A 6,000-nucleotide genomic window follows, 5' to 3' on the forward strand; every position below is an offset into this window, starting at 1 on the left:
TTTCCCCTCCAGCCTCCAAGGAACCTTCTGTGAAAGGCACTGCTTTTGACAACGCTGGCTATTGCTCATCGAATGCTGTTGAATGTGATTACGAACTGACTGTTAGCGCCTTAAAACCGGCCACGTAAGTAGAGGTCAAATGACTCACCACAAACCGATCCTGGCCCTTGTCCAAGACTTTTCTGTAGGTCACATCATTGTCACCAAACCCCCACACATTGGCCATAGGTTAAATGAATGTGTAAGCATTATGATGCAATGTCTGGTAACTAGCAAGATATGTGGGAAAAAAAACCCAAAACCTTATCCTGTGCTTTAAAAGCAAAAAGAAGGTCCTAAAGCATCAATAATATAATTCATCTTAATTTTAACTCAGAGCAAAAGCCACCATCAGCACATTGTATGTAGCCATTGATCTTAATAAATATTTACTGAGGATTTATGCCAGTACACTATGTTCTGGTTTATACTCTCCGTGCTGCCTCTGGAAATGCCCCACGGTGCTTCCACACTGTCACAGCAATGCTATGGAACCAGTCAAATGACTGCTCTCAGGAGTCCCCCATGTCATCAAGTCCCGCATACAGAAGTCTAGGTTAATGTTAGACGAGGTCGTTAAAGGCTCTTAACACATTGACACCACGGCACTTATGAAGGTTCATATACAATTAAAACAAACATTTGAAACCAAATTTTGTAGTACATCAGAAATCTTGGCATGGGGAGAAAAGAAAAATATAGAGAAAATATTAATGTATTTATTTTTATTAAAAAACATGAATTACAAAGAAAGGCTAGTGTTAGCACCCTAAAGAGAGGCTTATTTATTATAATGTACAGTGGAAGGCATTCAACTTTGATTCATTTCCCAAAAAAGCTGACTAGCTGTTGCCCAATTAATACATCTTGGAAACTTTCCAGAAATGATGCTTTCCATATATATGAATTTATAGTTTTATTTCCTCCCAGAGTTCTCAGTTTGTATTTTCAACAGTCTTGTTGAGTGCTACCTGGCCTACACTTCTCAGTCAGAGGGCCTGGAAAGTCAGGGCAAAAGAGTCGGAGAAAAGAGATTCACAAGACTTTCCAGGCACTGGAGCTCTCTGCAGTCCTCTGCGACTCACCTACTGAGACAGTCTAGACTGCGAGGCTTCTTGAGGCCTCCCAAACTGACTGATGCTGACAGAATTTATCACAGGGCTCTTAAACACGCTCAGGTGAAGGAATAGAGAGATTCCGCGAATGGCAGTTCTAACCACGAGAATCTCTTTCTGTAATAGTCCAAAATGTCTGGTGCAAGGATAACAAGGGAAGTCCTTCAGAGGGCAAATTATTTGGGTAATTCCAGGCCTCTGATAGCCACTGTTTCCACACACACAAGCCCGCCGGGGCGTTCCCTACAATGAGGAACATTGGTTTGCATTAAAACATAACCAGAGCATTAGACTGCAAACTCAGTCTCCAAAGGAAATCTAGGATACAAGCCAGATCTCTAGGTTTTCTAAAAATCGACGAGAGTAAAAACAATAAGGTTATAGTTTGCAGAGCAAAATTTTGCTTACATCTTGTAAATCTAAATGATCTTTACGTTTTTCTTTTAAAAAGCCCAATAAAATTACCATGTTTAAACTAAATGCAAATAAATGGTTGCGTTCACCTTATGGAACAGAAGCAGGTTTAATTCAATGATGCATTTCATTCCCTTCTCTGATCCTAAAATCTCTATGGAGAAGTTGCTGTAAGAAACTGAAACACAATTACCTTGCAATGAAACTATTTCTCAGTGGTGAGCCCGTCCTAGAGGCTTATGGGATCAGGCAAGCAGAGTTACTCACTCACTCTTCTCTGGTCTAAATCTGACTCAAATATATATCAAAGGAAGCCTTAAAAGCATTGAGGGAGAGTCAAAAGGCAACGTTTAGACCGAAGAGTCTGTTTGCCCTGATGGTCCACTCACTTTTACTTTCAAAATGGTGGATAATTTTAGATGTGAGAGGCATCCAGATATAATGACTTCACGTGGTATTAGGAATATGGATATTTTATTACCACTAACTAGCTGTGTGATCATGGGCAAATATTTAACCTCTCTGGGTGTCAAGTTCTCTACCTGTAAAATTAGAGGGCTGACCTGGATGACCTCTGAGCTCTTGTACTGCTCTAATATGCCGGGGCCTATGACTCAGATTGTTTTTTAGATCAACGGGAAAAACTGCATCCTCCACTGCCTGCCTCCCATCAGCCTATAGCACCCAGGCTCCCAAGTGTAGGATGCTGAGCACTTATCCCACTTTTCTAGGACTTGGATCCCCCACAGGCACTTCTATATTTTGGCTCATGAATCCAACTATACGATATGTTGAAGTCATTGGCCAATAAGGCAGTTAATTTCTGTCTTGTCTAAATAGCATCATTTATAAGGTATTGAGAAAATCCATTCAAATCCAGTTCAGAAGAGCAGATTGCCACATGGTCAAATGAACTGGTTTCTTTACATGCACACATACAAATATATCTATGTAGATTATGTCATACACATGCTCATGATATGACATGTATGAGTGAATGAGTGAATCTTGACAAATGTATATGCTCATATTAGCAATATCCCAAGCAAGATATAAAACACTGTCTTAGCTTCCTTATATCTTTTCCCCGTCAATTTCTCTTCTGAGAGGAAGAACTATTATTCTAATTTTGTCCCTATAGATTAGTTTTGCTTATTCCTGAATTTTGTGTATTGCTCAATATAATGTTGTTTAGGTTCATCTATGTGATTGTATATATTTGTAGTTTGTTCCTTTTTGTTATTGAGTAATATTTCATTGTGAGAATATACCACAATCTATCTATGCTTCTGTTAATAGACATTTGGGTCAATTCCAATTTTATAATGAAACAAAGTTACAATGACTATTCCTGTACAGGGCTTTTTGTGGACTTATGTTTTCATTGGTGGGGGTGGGGCAGGGGTGTAAATACCCAGGAGGGGATTACTGGGTCAAAGGTTATGTGTATATTTAACTTAATGAGACAATGCCAAATAGCTTTCCAGTGTAGTTGTACTGTTTCGATATCTCATCAGCAATGTGTGAGTGATTCCATTGCCCTATGTTTTTTCTGACATTTGGTATTTTTACTTTTAGTCATTCAAATGGATGTATAATAATATCTCTGTGTGGTTTTAATTTGCATTTCCCTTATGTATTTCCCATATTTTCATATGTCTATTGACAATTTGTATAACCTCTTTTATGAAGTGTCTGTCCAAAACTTTTGCCCATTTTTATTGGGTATTTATCTTTTTATTATTGAGTCATAGGAGTTTGATATTTTTGGGTTTTTTTTTTTTTTTTTTTTTTTTTGTGAGGAGGATTGGCCCTGAGCTATCATCTGTTGCCAATCTTTCTCTTTTTGCTTGAGAAAGATTGTCACTGAATTAACATCGGGGCCAGTCTTCCTCTATTCTGTATGTGGGACGCCACCTAGAAGGATCTGCAACTAGGATATACAACTATGTATGTACCAGGGGGATTTGGGGAGATAAAGCAGAAAAAGGAAAAAAGACTGGCAACATTTATTAGCTCAGATGCCAATCTTTAAAAAAAAAAATATTTTTTTGTTGATTTCTGCTCTTACCTTCATTATTTTCTTTCTTCCACTTACTTGGGTCTTAATTTGCTTTTCTTTTCCTAGAATTTTAAGGTGAAAGAGTAGATAATTAATTTTAGACGTTTCTTGTTTTTCTGATATAAGCATTTGAAGCATTTCCTCTTAAAAACTCTGTTAGCTGCATCTTACAAATGTCAATATGCTACATTTTATATTTTTCCATTCAAAATATTTTCTAACTTTTCTTGTGATTTGTTCTTTGACCAATGGGTCATTTAGAAGTATGTTGCTTAGTATCCAAATATTTGGAGGAATTTATTGGTATCTTTTTGTTATTGATTTCTAATGTAATTCTGTTGAGGTCAGATAAAATATTCTGTGACTTCAATCCTTTAAAATTTATTTAGAGTTTTTAATTGACTAGCATGTTGTCCTTTTTTTAATGCTTCATGTTTACTTGAAGAGAATGTGTGTCCTGCATGTGTCAGATGTAGTGTTCTATAAAAGTCTATTAGGTCATTTAGACAGTGCTGTTCAAATCTTGTATATTGCTATAGTTTTTTTAAAGCTACATGTTCTATCAATTGCTGAGAGGTTGCTTTTAAAGTCTCCAGTGATGATTATGAATTTATCTATTTCCACATTTAGTTTTGTCAATTTTTTTTTGAGGAAGATTAGCCCTGAGCTAATAACCACTGCTGATCCTCCTCTTTTTGCTGAGGAAGATTGGCCCTGAGCTAACATCTGTGCCCAACTTCCTCTATTTTGTATGTGGGATGCCTGCCACAGCATGGCATGATAAGTGCTGCGTAGGTCTATGCCCAGCATCTGAACCTGTGAACCCTGGGCCACCAAAGTGGAGTGCATGAATTTGACCACTAAACCACCGGGCCGGCCCCTAGTTCTGTCAATTTTCGTTTCATTTACTTTGAGCCTGTGTTATTGGGTGTATTACATTCAGAATTGTCATGTTTTTTGATAAATTCAATCTTTTTATCATTATAAAATTATCTTTCTTCATCTTGGATAATGCTTCTTGTTTGAGGCCTACTTTGCCTGAAAAAATACAACTCTAGTTTTCTTATGATTAGTGTTTGGTTGGTGTATATTTTTTGTATCTTTTTACTTTTAAACTTTTTGTGACTCTATATTTAACATGTCTTTCATGTTAGCAGCATATGGTTGGATCTTGTGTTATTATCTGTTCTGATGATCTCTGTTTTTAATTAGAGATTTTAATCTCTTTACATTTAATATGGTAATTGATATAGTTCAATTGGCTCTGATTTTTTTTACTGCTTTTCTTCCTTTTTCTTCCATACTAAGTTTCCTTTTGTCATGTATTATCTAAATAAGTTCCTAGGTGTCACCCTGTCAGCTTTTTTGTTTACCCTTTTTTTGTTATCCTCTCAGCTTGGTCTACTTTCTTATCTCTGAAAGTAGATCAACAAAACACATATGCAGTAAATATAATCAAATAACAGAAATATGAAAAATAAGTCCATTGGGAAATAGGTTCAAGGGTGGATCACACAACTTGTGGTCATTTTGCAGAGAGGACTTATCAGAGGATCAGTGTCAACACTGGTGGCACTCCTCTGGGGCCAGCACCAGCCCTGATACTGCTAAATATTTCCCTTGGTGATTTGTGAGAATAGTAATTAAGGGAGTAAATGATGTGTTGCCAGGTGGAAAGGTTGTCCAGTCCATGGTTGTCCAGATTATAATAATAAAATAATATGTTGGAGGAATAATCAGTAGCAAGCAAAATGAATGTTAATTAGGTATATCTTCACCTGAGACACTTAAAAACAAAGTTTGAAAAATTCTAAGCTGATAAGGATGAGCAAGATTAGCAGGAAAAAAGTCTTGAGGTAACACGGATATGAAAATGATTCTATTACCACTGAAGTACAATTGTTTAAAAATATTATTGAGACTGGGATTCAGAAATAGTAATAAAACATATCACAGTGATGACCTAACGTCTATACTTAGCACTAGCATGTGATGTCCAGTTTTAGATTCCCTAAATAATGTGGGACAACTAGATAGATTTCAGGGAAGCATCAGAGCTTTGGTTTTAGAGATAGACAATAGTTAGAGATAATTCTATTCCCACACCACATTTTACTGTTGATGAAACTCAGGAAAGTTGAAGTATTTCATCCAAAGGCATGCAGTTAATTTGTGGCAGAATTGTCTCTAGAGCATTGTTTCTCGCTCCTTCCAGTTCTCAGAGTGAAGTAACCAGGGATCTTAAAATGAAAGATGAGGAAAAATTCAGGGAAGTGAGATTATTCATTATAGAGAAGACAATGTTTAGAAACAATAGCTATCATCCAGTCTTCGAAAATTTCTTGTTTAAAAAATGGTTACTAGATCCTC

This window comes from Equus caballus, chromosome 18 (genome assembly GCF_041296265.1).
Source record: "Equus caballus isolate H_3958 breed thoroughbred chromosome 18, TB-T2T, whole genome shotgun sequence".
Classification (NCBI taxonomy): domain Eukaryota; kingdom Metazoa; phylum Chordata; class Mammalia; order Perissodactyla; family Equidae; genus Equus; species Equus caballus.